Consider the following 14,829-nt stretch of genomic DNA (forward strand, 5'->3'; position numbering starts at 1 on the left):
GTAGAAAGCCTCTGCATAGAATCAAATGAGTGTCAGTCTGTCTACGGAGGTCATATTCAAGCTTCACATATTATTTGAAGGTAAAAAACAATCCTGAACATCCTTGCTACATAACTGTAAAACAATGTGTCCTTTGCCTTGCTCTTATATTTGGCCCACAGCAAGGGAGCCTTTCTCACTGCGTGTAAGCTAGGAAGCTCAGTGAAGAAATATGTGTCCCACTTCTAAAACATTTTCTAATGCCTCCAGCAAAGCTGCTACCTCCATGAAAGGGGAAGCTGGTAGAATGGGACACATGATTTCGCAAGGTCAGAAAGCATGCCCCAGAGGCACACATTCGAATGCACTTTCTTGAAATTTAGGTGAAGTACTGTTCCCTGGAGTACTACACTGACGAATCAAGGTCATAGGCCGGCGTGTCCTTTCCAGCACTTGGACCATCCTTTTCTGAATCCGATGTGTTGCACCCAGAAACGAGTATCTTTATGGCTGAAGCATGTGCAGTACTGTTAGCTGTGAAACACATCAGGAACATAAATATACAAAAATCCATTACATTCACCGACTCTCTAAGTGTTGCAAGATCTTTAAAGTTGTTCTGTAGGAGTAAAAATGCTGTACGAAATTCTCTTTATTCACTTGTGTACTGTATACATGTCTAGCCAGCATGTCACAATAGGCTGGGATCCTGGGCATAGAGGCATTCAAGGTAATATGCTGGCAGACGGAATTGCCACATCAGTAGCAATCAAAGCGACCAACTCTGTAGCTGTCCCAGCCATAGAAGTCGTTCTTATAAAAGAAAAGCTTATAAACGATTGGCAGCACTCATGGAACACTGAAACACCTAATAATAAGCTGCGTGTCATTAAACCACAGTTTAGGGAGTTGAGGTTATAAACAGGGATAAGGTGCCTCAGGAAGGCTGGCCAGCGTTTCTATAGGAGGACCTATCTTCATCAAAGGCGGCCTGATCATCCTTGGCATGTTAGTTTTAACACGTTAGTAGAGTGACGCCACGTGCAGTTGTCGGTGGCGGCTAACTGGAAAGGGAGCGACTACAAAGAAAGTGAGCGCTTTCGCTGACGTCTGTAAGCATGGTTTGTAAGACAAGGGGACAAGAGCGGGAGAGTGGGGAGGCAGGAAGCAAATCAAAGAAGAAAGAAAGGGAAAAAATACCAAGATGTAAAAAAAAAAAAATATGAAAGAAAAATAAAGGCACAGGAGGGTGTTGGGTGATCGAGAGGTTACGGAGCCTTCAGGGGTGTCATTGGCGGCATGCTTTTGTGGCTTAGAAGAGCCAGTCAGCCGGTCAGTGCACGAGTACGAAAGACCAAAAAAGAGATCACTTAAAAGAATGACTTGAGTAGCGTAGCAGCAATACGTCGGGTAATTTTGAAAGATTTAAGATGGCAACAAGGAGTCTGGGGTGCAATGTATGGGGTAGCTGGAAGGCAGCAGCTTGGACTCTCAAGGTACGTTAGGTTCAGTAGCTCAACATAGGCATTGTCACGGCGATATACAGAAGTGGTTACACCCTGTGTAGCTGAGGCACTGAAGAAGGTATCCTGGCATCTGGGACTTTGCAATGTGTTTGCGAGGGTGTTTCAAAAAATAAAATAAGGAAAGACAAAAAAAAGGAGGGGAGACAAAACTGGAATAACAAATAGGAGGATGACATGAGTGAAAGCGGGAGAGGGCAGGTGTATATGGGAAGAGCGGTCATACAGTTGATATATGCATAAAAACATCCGAGTATATTAAATTGAGTGGCAGGCAGGAAAAAAATGGAAATGGAGAAATAGGTGAGGTTGTATATTAAGGTTAGCTGGTGGCATAATGTGTTTTGTGCCTTGGTAAATAATATGAAATTTCAGGTTTAAATTAGAGCTTTTAGCAATTCTAAGTTGCCATGTGCCAAATTAATTCCCATCGGGTGTAGGCATTTAAACTTGTGTATGACATATGATTCCGTATACTTCCTCTTGCAAGGTGAACGGAAATTTGTAGCATATGGAGCCTTGCTTTGTCGAATATATGACCATGTTCATTGAAGTGATTGACTACTGCTTTAGGTAAATTGTGTTTTGTATCTGCGCGATGACTGTTGAGTGTTGTATGAATTTGTTGTCCAGTCTCACCTATGTATTGTTTGCTACAAGCGGCACATTCTAGATAGTAGACTACGTTGCTTGATGTGCAGGTGAAAGTCGATGTTACCTTAGTATAGACAGCTGGGCTAGTAGGTTGTGATTAACATTATGAAACATCGTTCCAGCGCACAATTGAACACGGACGAGAATAGAAAGACAACATGAACGCCGGTCTTTCTGTTCTCGTCCGTGTTCAATTGTGCGCTGGAATGATGTTTCATAATGCTAATCACAACCAACTAGCCCAGCTGTCCATACTTAGCGATATACTTTCTAGTACATTGGGCCCTTTCTTCCCTCCTCCTTTATGTGCAAACCGGCGTTCGTGTGGTCTTTCTCTTCTCGTCCGTGTTCAATTTTGCGCTGGAACGATGTTTCATGAAGTTACCTTGTGTGAGTAATTCGACGCTGTACTTTTTATTCTAGTAGTAGATCGAATATGTTTGCACATAGAGAACCAGGGGCAGCCACAGGGACTGGATGCTAACTTCATGTTTGTCCTTAGTTTGGCATGTATAAGAATATCCTTAAATTAGTGTTGTCTGTAGGCTACTCTTTGCTTGGATTTGCAAAGAGTAGCCTACAGACAACACTACATGCAGAGACTTCTGCACAAAGACAAAGGGGCGGCGAGCGAGAAGCAAATCGTCATGAAACTCTGCGACAAATACCTCCCGCAACGACCGACGGTCGAGCACGGCCGGTACACTGGCAGTCCTAGTCCCAAGTTAGATGAAGACTTCAGTGAGGCGGAAATCAGAACGGCACTCCAAGGACTCAACAGCAAGTCAGCCCCAGGACTGGACAGGGTTAACAACAAAACGCTCAAAAACCTGGACGACAAATATGTTACCAAACTCACGGGCTATATGAACAAGTGCTGGAGAGAAGGCCGCATCCCGGAGCAGTGGAAGAGGTCCAAGGCTATCCTCATACCCAAGCACGGAAAACCGTTGAGTTTGGAGAACCTACGCCCAATCTCTCTCACGTCGTGCGTGGGTAAGGTCTTGAAACACGCCTTCCTGAACCGTATCAACAGCCATCTAGAAGAGACGGAAGCCTACCCCCACACCATATGATATAGGCTTCCTATCCCGCCTGTCCACGCAGGACGTCATGTTACAACTAAAGAACCAGATCCTTGACGACAAGACAAGAAGCACCAGAGCCATCCTAGGACTAGACCTGGAGAAAGCATTCGACAACATCGCTCACGAGTCGATCCTTAAACAAGTGTCTAATCTGAACCTGGGGGAAAGGTCCTACAACTACGTGAGGGACTTTCTGAACGATCGCAAAGCCACCCTCACGGTTGGCGACCTCAAGTCCGAAGAACGAACCCAGGGAAGTGCACCCACGAAACACAGAACCTCTTAAAAACTTCTTGAAACGGCTACAAACGGCTATAGACGTCTTGGTCTATGACAAGACTGAAGATAGAATTTCTTCTAAACATAACCTCCGCACTTGGAATATGCTAGTATATATTCTATCTGCGGCAAAACCCACTACTGGTGTCACTAGAGTGTGTTTTGGTAAACACATTCAGAATGTCTAACTCAAGAACTTTTCTAGATCTTTTTGTCTAAAAGTGCATAAAATGCCAAACGACGTGTTAAAAGTGCGGTTACCGTCGGCCGTCGGCGTTAGCGAAAAAAAGACGCCTCAGACAAATCGAACTCGTTGGAAGCAACATAAGTTAATTGGCTTTGATATTAAATAATTTCACATCAGAACTTCAACAATCAAGGGCGTGTTATTGTTTTCCATACGGGGCGCGCACACGACGCCAGGAAGCCATTCTATGCTCGCGCAGCAGGTATACTGATAGCAGCAGGAGCGAAACGCCGGCGTTGCACAGCGGAGTCACAGAGCCACCGCGCTGCGATCACTTCGGCGACACAATCCAAATTTGTCGAACATCTGATTCTGTGCTGGAAACACTGGGAGGCAGGAAGTTTGAAAAAACGGCCACTGCCGCCCCCAATGTCTCGGTCGTGGGTTCGTTATGCAACTTGTGCGTCATTCAAAGCAGTTCTGTACATTTATACTGGATATTAATTGGAGTCATTTAGCTGTGCTGATTCTGCTTGCCGTGTGTTTTGCATCAGTGCTTCGTGACATCGGCTGTATTGCGTGTTTTCGCCGACGGCTTACTACCACAATGGCGTGATCTGCGTTCGCCGCCTTCGTGTCTCGGTGCGTCTTTGTATACGTCGCACGTTCGGACAACACTTTTTCCGGTAAGTGAAATACATTGCACTTCGTTTTTCGTCAACAATGTGAATATTTTTAGGTGTTACCCGCGACAATTCTTGATATGTGGGCTCTTCTGCCCTGCGAGTTTTCGTCATTACTTTTATACGCCGTTCAGCACTACCGCGCTCCACGACTTTCGCAACACCAGTCAGAACTTTGCCCTGCTTGTTAGTCTTTGTGGTTAACGTAGCACGAACCAACCGAAAGGAGTGCGTTCGAAGACGACGCGCTGGCTGTAATGCTGAACCAGACTGAACTCGCCCTATTTTGTGTCCTTTTGTTCTTGCGTGTGCGCGCGTGTGTGTCAGTGACTATGCAGTTTGTAGCGTTCCCACTTTATAGCAAAACAAAAATATAACTGCAATGTTTACTTCATCTATACAATTCCAAATTAAATCGTCTGCTGATGTACAAATTTCACTTGTGTTCTAAATAAGCAGCAAAACCTTATCCTAGTAGGTGCTTCATCTGGGAGTGAAAACACGACAGCTTGGCATGTATTAATGACTCACTGTGACTGGGTCACCTTATTTGTAATTGCAAATCTGCCTTTCAACTGACTTGATGCTATCTTTTGTTCCTTTCACTCTATAGACGGCTGGACATCCTTCTTGTACCTTGGCGCTAGCTGGATGACGGGACCTCATCATGATCAGTGTAAGCCAATGTACTGTACCCTCTCTGGTCCTCCCAGTGCTTTTTATATGGGTTAAGGCCAGGTAGCGCTTCGTGTTAAAATAGCTAGTTGGTGTCTCACAAACGGGCATATTTTTTTGCATTGGTCCATTATAAGCTGCCACTATTATAACCAATTTCTCAGTGCCAGTGTACATACGCAGTTCTAGTAATAATTAGTTTCCCTAAGCCTTACAAAATGTACCTGTAGCTAGTCATTGCTATGTAAGAACTCAAAAATTAAGTCTGCTGTGTCATACAAGTATACCATACATAAGTAAAAATTTGCTACAGCAGTGTACATTACACCTTGCTTCCCTAATGCACAAATGTATTCAAGCCAGTATTTGATTAGATTGGTATTCTAAATGTTTTCTGTGTGATTTAGTTTCTTTACGGGAATTTACTGTACAGCATCAGCAAGCAGTCTAATTTAAGATTTGTGTGCTGTAAAAGGTGTGCTTTGCCGCTAGAATTGATAAAACATGGGCCGAGGCTTCCATAGAAGGACAAACTTCAATTTCGCTCTACCACCATCACCACTTGGCTGGCGCTTGCAAAATGAATCACATCAGGTAGCTTGTGCCAGACTGTTTTTAACCTTATTGTGAGGAGATCACAAAGTGATGTGTGGAGGCGCCTGCGTCTGACATATAGATTGCGCTGCAACATATGTGCGTGTAGAACAGGCATGATGCTGAGGGTTCCAACAGTTTGCAGAGGTGCTTTTAAAATTTTTTCATAACTGCAATTTTACCTGTGCTGTTTTTTATCACCTATTTCAATAATATCATTGGAGGTGTTATCAGAATTTAGCAATCTATTTGCCCTAGCCCATTAGCCTGCCACATTTGCCTTTTCACTAGGTGGGAAATTATTCAGCATGGACCATTACTTGAATACACCTTTTTGTGTGCAGTGGCTTCTCAATTGCGAGTCAACATAGATTTTCAGAATTACCTGAGGCTATAGATGCACTGATGAATTTGCTACCTATATGAATAACTTTACACTTTCTTGCGCAAACAGCATGTTAATACTTCCAAGACAGTGGGCAATGTGATCGTTTGATCACATCATGAGATACTTTCAATTTTGTATGACGCATCATCCAAGGTGTTGCATCATTTGTGTGAGGTATTGCCCTAATCCAATTAGGGTCACATGAAAATATATCAACAAAAGTGATTGATCCAGCTAGGAGTGTTGCTTTGGAACAATACTTTATCACCAGTCCTCCTTTGCATGCTACCTGCTTACTGTGTACTGTGTCATGTTTAAGTTTGAAAGAAAGGCAAGAGCTAGTCAGCACAAAATGCCAAACTTGCTTTTAGTTCAACAATTTAAAACGCTATTTAACTTTTTAAGTTAGTATCTCATTTACCTGCAGAGTGAATTACTGTTTTAAACTGATTATATTTTGCAGGAAGCTTCTCAGAATTGTGTGACAGGTTGATGAGTGGCTTTTTAGCCACAAAACAGCGTAAAATAATTTAAAGGCTGACTCTGCTATGCAACTTAATGACTATATGCCAGGAACAAGGTCTCCGAGTTGTGGCGCTGGCTGACATTCCCAGGGGTCTACTAGAACACATAAATACCCGAGAAAGTGGATGGGAAAACGACGCCGCTGTAGCTCAATTGGTAGAGCATAGCACGCGAAATGCGAAGTTTGTGGGTTCGGTTACCACCTGCGACAAGGTGTTTTTTCATCCACTTTAGTTTTCATTAATTTATCGTTTCTTTATTTCATTTATTAAGCACAAGTAATTTCCCCTATGTTGTCCTTGGTGTCAGTGTTTGTTGGCTTCTTATGATAGGAAATATACTAGTCATTTTAAACATCATCGCATACATACCTTAAGATACCCGTAATTTAAGAGAAAGGAGTGCTTAAATTTATTTTTATTGTGAGCCAAACTTCTTACTTAGCACATATTACTAATTGGAGTTCCAATTTCAATATTCCCATTTCCTCCCTCACCTTTTTTCCCCTCTTCTGTGCAGGTATTGCTTGCCTATGTCTACAAGAACCGTCACGCGTGGCCTGTGACAGCAAGCTTTTGTGGGCAGCAAGTGCTCTCGTACGAAGGCTGGCCTACTCTGGCAGCGGCGGCAATCATCTTCAAGATTTATCCATGATCACCTTTGCTGCTATTTGTCACTCTTGTTGATTACACTTTCTGCATCTTTTCTAATTTATTAGGTAATAAAGTATGAGTATGTGACATGGTGTGAAGTTGATGTCTTGCTGCATTTTCGTGTGCAATCATCTTTTTGCATGAAAAGCTCATCATACAGTTTATGAAAAAAAATAACAGCATATTATGATTTATCTTTCAGTTCTGGTAACATGCAATGTACAAGGAATTCACTAATGGATGGTATGCCGAAGAACGAGCCATTATTTCTGCGTGATGCTGTGCAAGCATGTGGTGTTACTTACAAGAGGCACCCACAAAGTAAGTTACAATTTACTTTTAAATGAAGCATGGACATCAGAAAAAATATATTTATATTGCTAGTTAGAGTGGTTCGCAGAGTGTTTTTCCAGATGTGTACTATCCATTATTTTTTAACTCATTGCAGCACAGTGTTCTGTTTCGTATACTGGTGTAAGGCTATTGTGCCCCCTGTAGCTGAAACCAGGATGTAATTTTTGCCTGAACTGCAGCATCACTGACAAAATTTTTCTTTGCTAGAAGCTATTTCAATTTGGTGGAGACCCAGCAGGGCGAAGTTTTGTCAATAATGACGTGTTTCACGCAGAGATGTTCTTGTTTAGGTCAATGGGTGAACATTGGAATATCAGCATACAATACAGATCTTGTTTTATTTGCAAAATAATTCTGACAGGCGGCATTCAATTGATTGGTCTAATTAAAAAGCACTAATTGACCAATGAGACTGTACTACACCATTCCCATGGTTCACATCTGGAAAAACTACCTGTGCATCACTCTATCCGACAACATAAACTTTTTTTCTGATGTCCATGCCTCGTTTAAAATAAATTGTAACTGTGGGCAAACGTCGTGCTACTGTAACAGCTGCCGCAAAAATTTGAGGGAATGTAATAAAAGTCTTCAGTTGTTCTTGCCAAGCTGTCCATTAGCCAACTTTTAGCGTAACGTTAGCAGGGCTTACTGAAGTACTTCTAGACGTCCATGGCTACAAAATGTCTTGATCAAGACAGCTACTAGGCTTTTGAATTAGCCGTTCAAGACATCTTTTAGACATCAAATAGCTGCTTGCGTGTTTCGTGGGCAGGTACCCCTCAAGGCTCAGTTATATCTCCGCTCCTTTTCAACTTAGTCATGCTGGGTCTCCCCAGCAAACTACGCGAAATCGAAGGAATCCACCACGCTATATACGCAGACGATATAACGATATGGGCAGACCGCGGCAGTGATGGGCAAATTGAACACGCACTACAAACGGCCATTCACAAAGTGGAAGAGTACCTCCAAGGAACGGGCCTCAAATGCTCCCCGAGCAAGTCCGAACTACTCCTTTACCGGCCCGCGCAGAGGCATGCCACCAAAGAGCTACACAGGACCCCGGGAGTACGAGGAAATCGGCCTGTACACCCAAGACGGAAACGCATCCCCAAAGTAAACAAGATCAAAATCATCGGAATGATCATTGAGGCCAACGGAGCTAATTACGGTGAAACCGTGAGGAAGATCGAAGGCAAGGTCATCAGCGCCACGAGACTCATAAAGAGAATAACCAATAGACACGCGGGCATGAAGGAAGACAACGTCATTCGACTGATCCACTCATTCGTTGTCAGCCACATCGCCTATATGTAGCCGCCTACCACAACTGGTACGTCGCGGGAAAGAACAAGATTAACACGCTCATAAGGAAAACGTACAAGATAGCCCTGGGCCTACCGGAGTCGACGAGCACCGAGCTCCTGACTCAGCTGGGCATATACAACACCATAGAAGAAATAGCCGAAGCACAACGCATCTCGCAGCTCGAACGCCTGTCGACCACCACGACGGGAAGACACATTAGGAACATGCTCGGCATAACGTACCACAACCAGCACGGCCAGAAAATGCAAATCCCCAACAAAATGAGAGAGACCATTACGGTGGCAACCATCCCAAGAAAGGTGCACCCCGATTACAACCGAGGTAGAAGAAAGGCAAGAGCCGAGGCTCTGCTCCGTTCATTCGGCAGGAAGAGAAACGCGCGCTTTGTCGACGCAGCCGAATATGCGAACGGCCAAACATATGCCGCCGTAGTCATAGACGCAGAGTCAAAAATCAGAACCACATGCAGTGTATACACCAAACACTCGGAAATAGTGGAGGAAGTAGCGATTGCGCTGGCCCTCACAGAACAGGAATGCGAAGTCGTACTAAGTTACTCGCAAACGGCAGTAAAGAATTATGCCAAAGGTCGAATTTCCAAGGAAGCCCTGTCCATTCTGGCCAAAGCGGGCAGATCCAAAACCGCGAGCTCGAGGATCATATGGCTCCCCGCGCACGTCACCACGGAAGGCGACGCGTTCCCGAACCTAAACGAGACGGCGCACCGGACGGCGCGAGACATGACCCGCCGCGCCGAACAGGGCAACGCCTCTCGCACGATAGCGAACGCTTCTCGAGCAGAACGGGACAGGCTCACCAGATACAACGACATCACCAGTGCATATTTGAACGCCAGAAGGATATACCCACCGCCGAGTCCCAAACTGAACAGGAGGCAGGCCGTCGCCTGGCGACAACTCCAGACAAACACGTTCCCTAATCCATTCCGTCTCAAACGTATCTTCCCAGATAAGCATCAGGACGACACGTGCAAATTGTGCCAGGAAGGACCAGCAACACTCAAACACATGCTGTGGGAGTGCAGTGTAGTTATAGGAGGGATGGCAGTTACTCCGGAGACCCTGTCGTAGAGGTGGGCCGCCGCTCTGCGCAGCTCAGACCACGGAATCCAGATGTGGGCAGTCCAGCAAGCCCGTGAGGCGGCGTTGAGGCAGGGCCTTGACGTTCCTCCGTGGGAGACCTGAGCCCGGGTCGCGTTAAACCTTGCCGGACGTACAAGAAAGTTGTATCCATCCATCTGTAGGCTACTCAAAATCTGGTTTCTGGTTGCTGGTGAGAATTGGGTAATATTTACTGAGGATGTTGTTCACGTTTGGGAGTGCGTTTGAGATGTTAGTAGTAAGAAGAGGCGTAATTGTTCATGTGATCCTAGGGCAAGGCTTGAGGACCTTGGCTCGATCAAGTTTGGTTGCATCAGTGCAGGCATTTTGAAGCACACTGCTTGGGTGGTTCCTGTTTCATAGAATTTCGTTAAGGTGATCGAGTCTATCTACGTAGTCTTTATTTTCAACGCAAATGTGACGTAATCGTGTTGCTTGGCCTTTAAAGATGCCTTGTTTGCAATGTCTGGGATGGCGACTCGTATATTCTAGGTACTGTTGTTTGTTGAAAGGTTTCCTATACAGCGTTGTCTTTAGTGTCACATTGTCAATGTATATTGTTGTGTCCAGAAAGTTTGTGCACTCCATTGAAGATTGTGATGTGAATTTTATTGTTGGATGAAAAGAGTTTAGAAATGCTACACATTTATCTAGACTGTTTTGACCATGTCCCCATATTATGAATATGTCGTCTATGTATCATAGGTATGTATGGGGCTTGTCTGTGCAGCGCCAATAGGAAATCTGTTTCTAGAATCCCCATAAGTACGTTATTGCATTGCACCCCGTAAATAGGTTGGTGCAAAAGGCGTACCCATATTTGTCCCATGTATTTGTAGGTAGTAACCCTCCCCAAATTCAAAGTAGTTATGTGTTAGAACTAATTCAAGGAGAGACAAGTAGACTTCAATAGAATATTGCGCATTGTGTTTAGACAGCATTTCTTTTACCAAATATAAACCATCGGGAATTATAATGTTGGTGTATAGGGCCGTGACATCTAGTGTTGCGAGAGTTATGCTTTGGGGTAGTGTGCCTTTAGTATTAATGTCCTCCATAATTCTCAATAGGTGGAGCATATCTTGTACAAATGACGGAAATGGTTTGGGAAAGTCACCAAGTCATGTTTTCCTTTCTTTCTCTTTTTTTTTCTTTTCGCCTTCCCACTCTTCCACTCTTGTCCCCTCGTCTTAGAAACAACGCTTAGAGACGTCAGCCGACAGGGCTCATTTTCTTTGCAGTCTCTCCCTTTACAACCAGCCGCAACCTGCAACAACCGCATGTGACGTCATTCTACTAACCTATTAAAACTAACGTGCCGAGGATGACGAGCCCACCTTTGACGAAGATAGGTCCTCCTATTGAAACGTTCACTAACCTTTCTGAGGCACCTTATTTCTGTTCATAACCTTAATACCACAGTATACCACTCCATCTGTCAGCCCCATTCTTGATTTTGGAGTTAAGGATTTGGCCACCCATAGCAAGAACACGAGGAACCAAGGTCATCATGTATCAAATAAGAATCAGGTACACATATAGCATGCACTCATACCTGTTGGCTGGTGATGACCCACCTATCTGTGGCAAATGTGGCGAGACGTTGACTGTCCTGCACATATTTCTGGAATGTTGTGAAATAGAAGCTAAAAAAAAAAACTTTCGTTTACCATACCATCAGCAAATTATTCTTCAACCAGCAATGTTCCTTGGCAATAACCCACTTTTTGATAGTGAATCAGATTTAGGTTTTTTAAATGCTGCGTGTTTACTGAATGTTATACACACAAGTGATCCGTAGCACAGCCTCTTATCTGCTGCAATTGTAGCATTTAGAGCACAAGGGCATGCTTTATTCCTGAATATTCATACATTTAATTCTTACTATCGCTTTGCAAGAGATACTTTATGTTCATAGCTCACCTCACCTGTCACAGTTTTAATACATACACCATATATTTACAGCGAATATTTTAGGCTACTATACAGCCAGGTTACATCTATACCATTTATCACTGAACGCACCATTGAATACCTTATACCATTTCCTGGCACTCTTTGGCCATTATTGGCCTTGGTGCCATTAAACCCCATATGGCATCATCATCATCATCATACTTTGCTCTGCGTGAAGGGAAGGCTTGATTCAAGTCCTCAAAAGTGGCCACGCTGTTGCAAGCAATCGAAGGCACTGCCGCCAATGTAATAGTGTTTGAAGCGCAACATGGTGGCGCCATTTAGATGCTTCCACCAAGATCATTCATTAGATATGACCACAGAATAGCAAAGTTTGCAGACAATCTGGCAACCGACCGAAGAAGCTGTATCTGGAAGGAATGAATAACTGGCGATAGGTGTGCTTTAAATGCAGATCCCAGGGACACATTCACATTAACTGCCCTCATTTACATGAAAGATGGCCCTAAAATGTGGCCAAAGCCAAGTGCGATGACATACTGACAGCCAGGGTAGCTGCAGTGCACAGCGATGAGAGTGAGGACGGCTTGTTGAACGTCACACTGCGTTGCAAGGATGAAGGCATAGCAGCAATCGTAATGATGAGGCCAAAAGCATTGTTATTCAAGAGAGCACTATTCCACATGAATTAGTGCAGTCGCATGAAAAAACCTGGCTAATACAGCCATTCAGTGAGAAGGTTAAATCTAACTTGGTGGTGCTCCCTTTGGCTATCAGGCAAGGTCACCCATCGTTTGCAGGCATAGGGGAGCAGAGACCTTTATTGTGTGCTCTCACAAACTAATTGCACCCATGCATAGACTCTCTTATGTCCGCACAGAATTGGCACATTCGGTAGAAACAAAGGTATTATCCTGAAAGTTAGAGCATCACAGCTAACATGCCTCTGGTAGTCCCAAAGCTGGTGACAGCAGTAGAGTAGAAGCAGAAGAATAGTTGATTGAATGAATTGCTTGAGAATGCAAAAAGCAGGCAGGAGATAGCAGGGAAGTGTGAAGTAGGTGAAGGCAAAGCCATCAATGATGCAGGCATGGCGAAGAGCGATGCCAACTTATTCAGAAAGGATCAGAAGAGCGATGAGGCTCTCAAGAAGGTGTGCCAAGAAGCATTTTCCCACCTTTGAAACTAGCATGCAGATCAAACACCAGAAGCCTCAAACACCTTGATTGGCATTGGGTAGAGACAAGAAAGCCACATTCAAAGTGATTTTTGTGTAAGCTTGACCGAACGGACAAGACTAAGTAACCCTAGGAAGAAAAAACTCTTTGTTCTTCTTTTCTTATTCTGCTTTTTTTCATGTTCTGTGCTATGTTTGCTTTTTTGAATGTGTGCCATCGAAGTGTGGCATGACCTGTCTTGCGAAGCATTGTTTTTTTTTACAAGGCATACTATGTGTCAATTTCTTTTCATCATTTATGTCTGTGTTGACAACACTTTGAGCAAGTGGTTGTCGAATGTTGGATGGGGCGGGTGTAAGCCCGCCACTCCAGATGGTCAGGAAACAAACTAAAAAACGCTGGAGTTACCCGTTAGCTCATTTGTGCAGACCGCCTCTGACGGTGTGTCTCGAACATCGAGAGTAGGGGAGAACAGCTGCAACCATAATTTGCTTGCTTAGTTGGTAAAGTGGTGCCTTGTGGTCATCACGTGACTAGTGTAGTTGCTGAGCAAAATGAGAACAAGTTGAAAGCTGCAGCCAATGTTTAGACAAAATGACTTGTCTTTTTCAAGGTGATGTAGGCTTTCCTTGGCACAATATATATGGTATGGTTCTTCCGAAGGGGAGAGAAGGTAATGCGGCTGGATGAGGCCACAAACAAGGGTGTGTTGGTGGTGAGGGTGTAGAATTGAAAAGAGAGGTGTGCTATTCAATGCCGGCGGAGGAATGTGAGGTAGCGTCGTGTGTGAGCCAGTTGATGTGTTACTGTAGGTTACGTTTTTCATGAAAGGGGCTTGGACGACGGGAGAGGGTGGGGGATTATCTGCTCTGTTGAAGGTCAGCGAACTATCGTCTCTCTGAAATAGAGAATAAAAATAGCAGCAAGAAATGATGCTTATGGAAAAAAAAATTATTTAATAAATGTGTAAGTAAAAAATGAAAGAAAAGAAAAAAGTGAAGAAAAAAAAGCTTTTGAAGAAGTCGCACTCCCCTAAACCCATATCTTTCTAGCTTATTGCATGAAATATTGTGATCCACGGTGTTGAATGCCTTTTTAATATCCAGAAATACACGAATAGAAATATTTCTATTTCTGAGTGCTTCATTAATTATGTCAGTCACAGAAAGTATGGCTGTGGTAGTTGATCTAAATTTCTAGAAACCATGCTGGGATGATGACAGAATGGGAGGAACTGTGTTATTCTATGAGCCAGTACTTTTTCGAACAGTGTTAATACAGCTCAGGACTGAGATTGGCCTATAGTTTCCAAATTTATTAGGATTCCTACTTGTGTAGATAGGGACTACCTTGGCAAGCTTTAATATATCGGGATAAATGGCATACAAAAATGCTTTATTAAATAATATGCAATTAGGTACCAGCTAGGACACCAATGTTAATTTTAATTATGGACATTGAAATACTGTCTAGGCCCGTAGCCTTACTAGCATCCACTGAGTGAAGTGTACTGATTAGTTCATCACTACTTATTTCTATAAAACCAAAAGTGGATTTATGGTACTATAGCAAAGACGGTTCATCTGCAAGACCCATATGTAAGACTAAATCAGTACCAACTGAACAAAAGTGGTCGTTAAAATGATCTGATAAAAGATGTTTATCAATGGAGGAAGCCAAATCAAGAAGTGTCCGACTT

The 14,829-nt window shown here is 43.6% G+C and overlaps 1 long non-coding RNA gene across 1 annotated transcript; it reads left to right on the forward strand.

Annotated features, from left to right (window-relative positions):
• The first annotated feature begins 4,159 nt into the window (after positions 1–4,159).
• On the forward strand, positions 4,160–7,317 carry LOC129386851 (uncharacterized). The gene is made up of 3 exons (XR_008614124.1): positions 4,160–4,396; positions 5,007–5,069; positions 7,095–7,317. It is a non-coding gene; the product is annotated as an uncharacterized lncRNA (long non-coding RNA).
• The last annotated feature ends 7,512 nt before the right edge of the window (positions 7,318–14,829 follow it).

This window comes from Dermacentor andersoni, chromosome 8 (assembly GCF_023375885.2).
Source record: "Dermacentor andersoni chromosome 8, qqDerAnde1_hic_scaffold, whole genome shotgun sequence".
Taxonomy (NCBI): Eukaryota; Metazoa; Arthropoda; class Arachnida; order Ixodida; family Ixodidae; genus Dermacentor; species Dermacentor andersoni.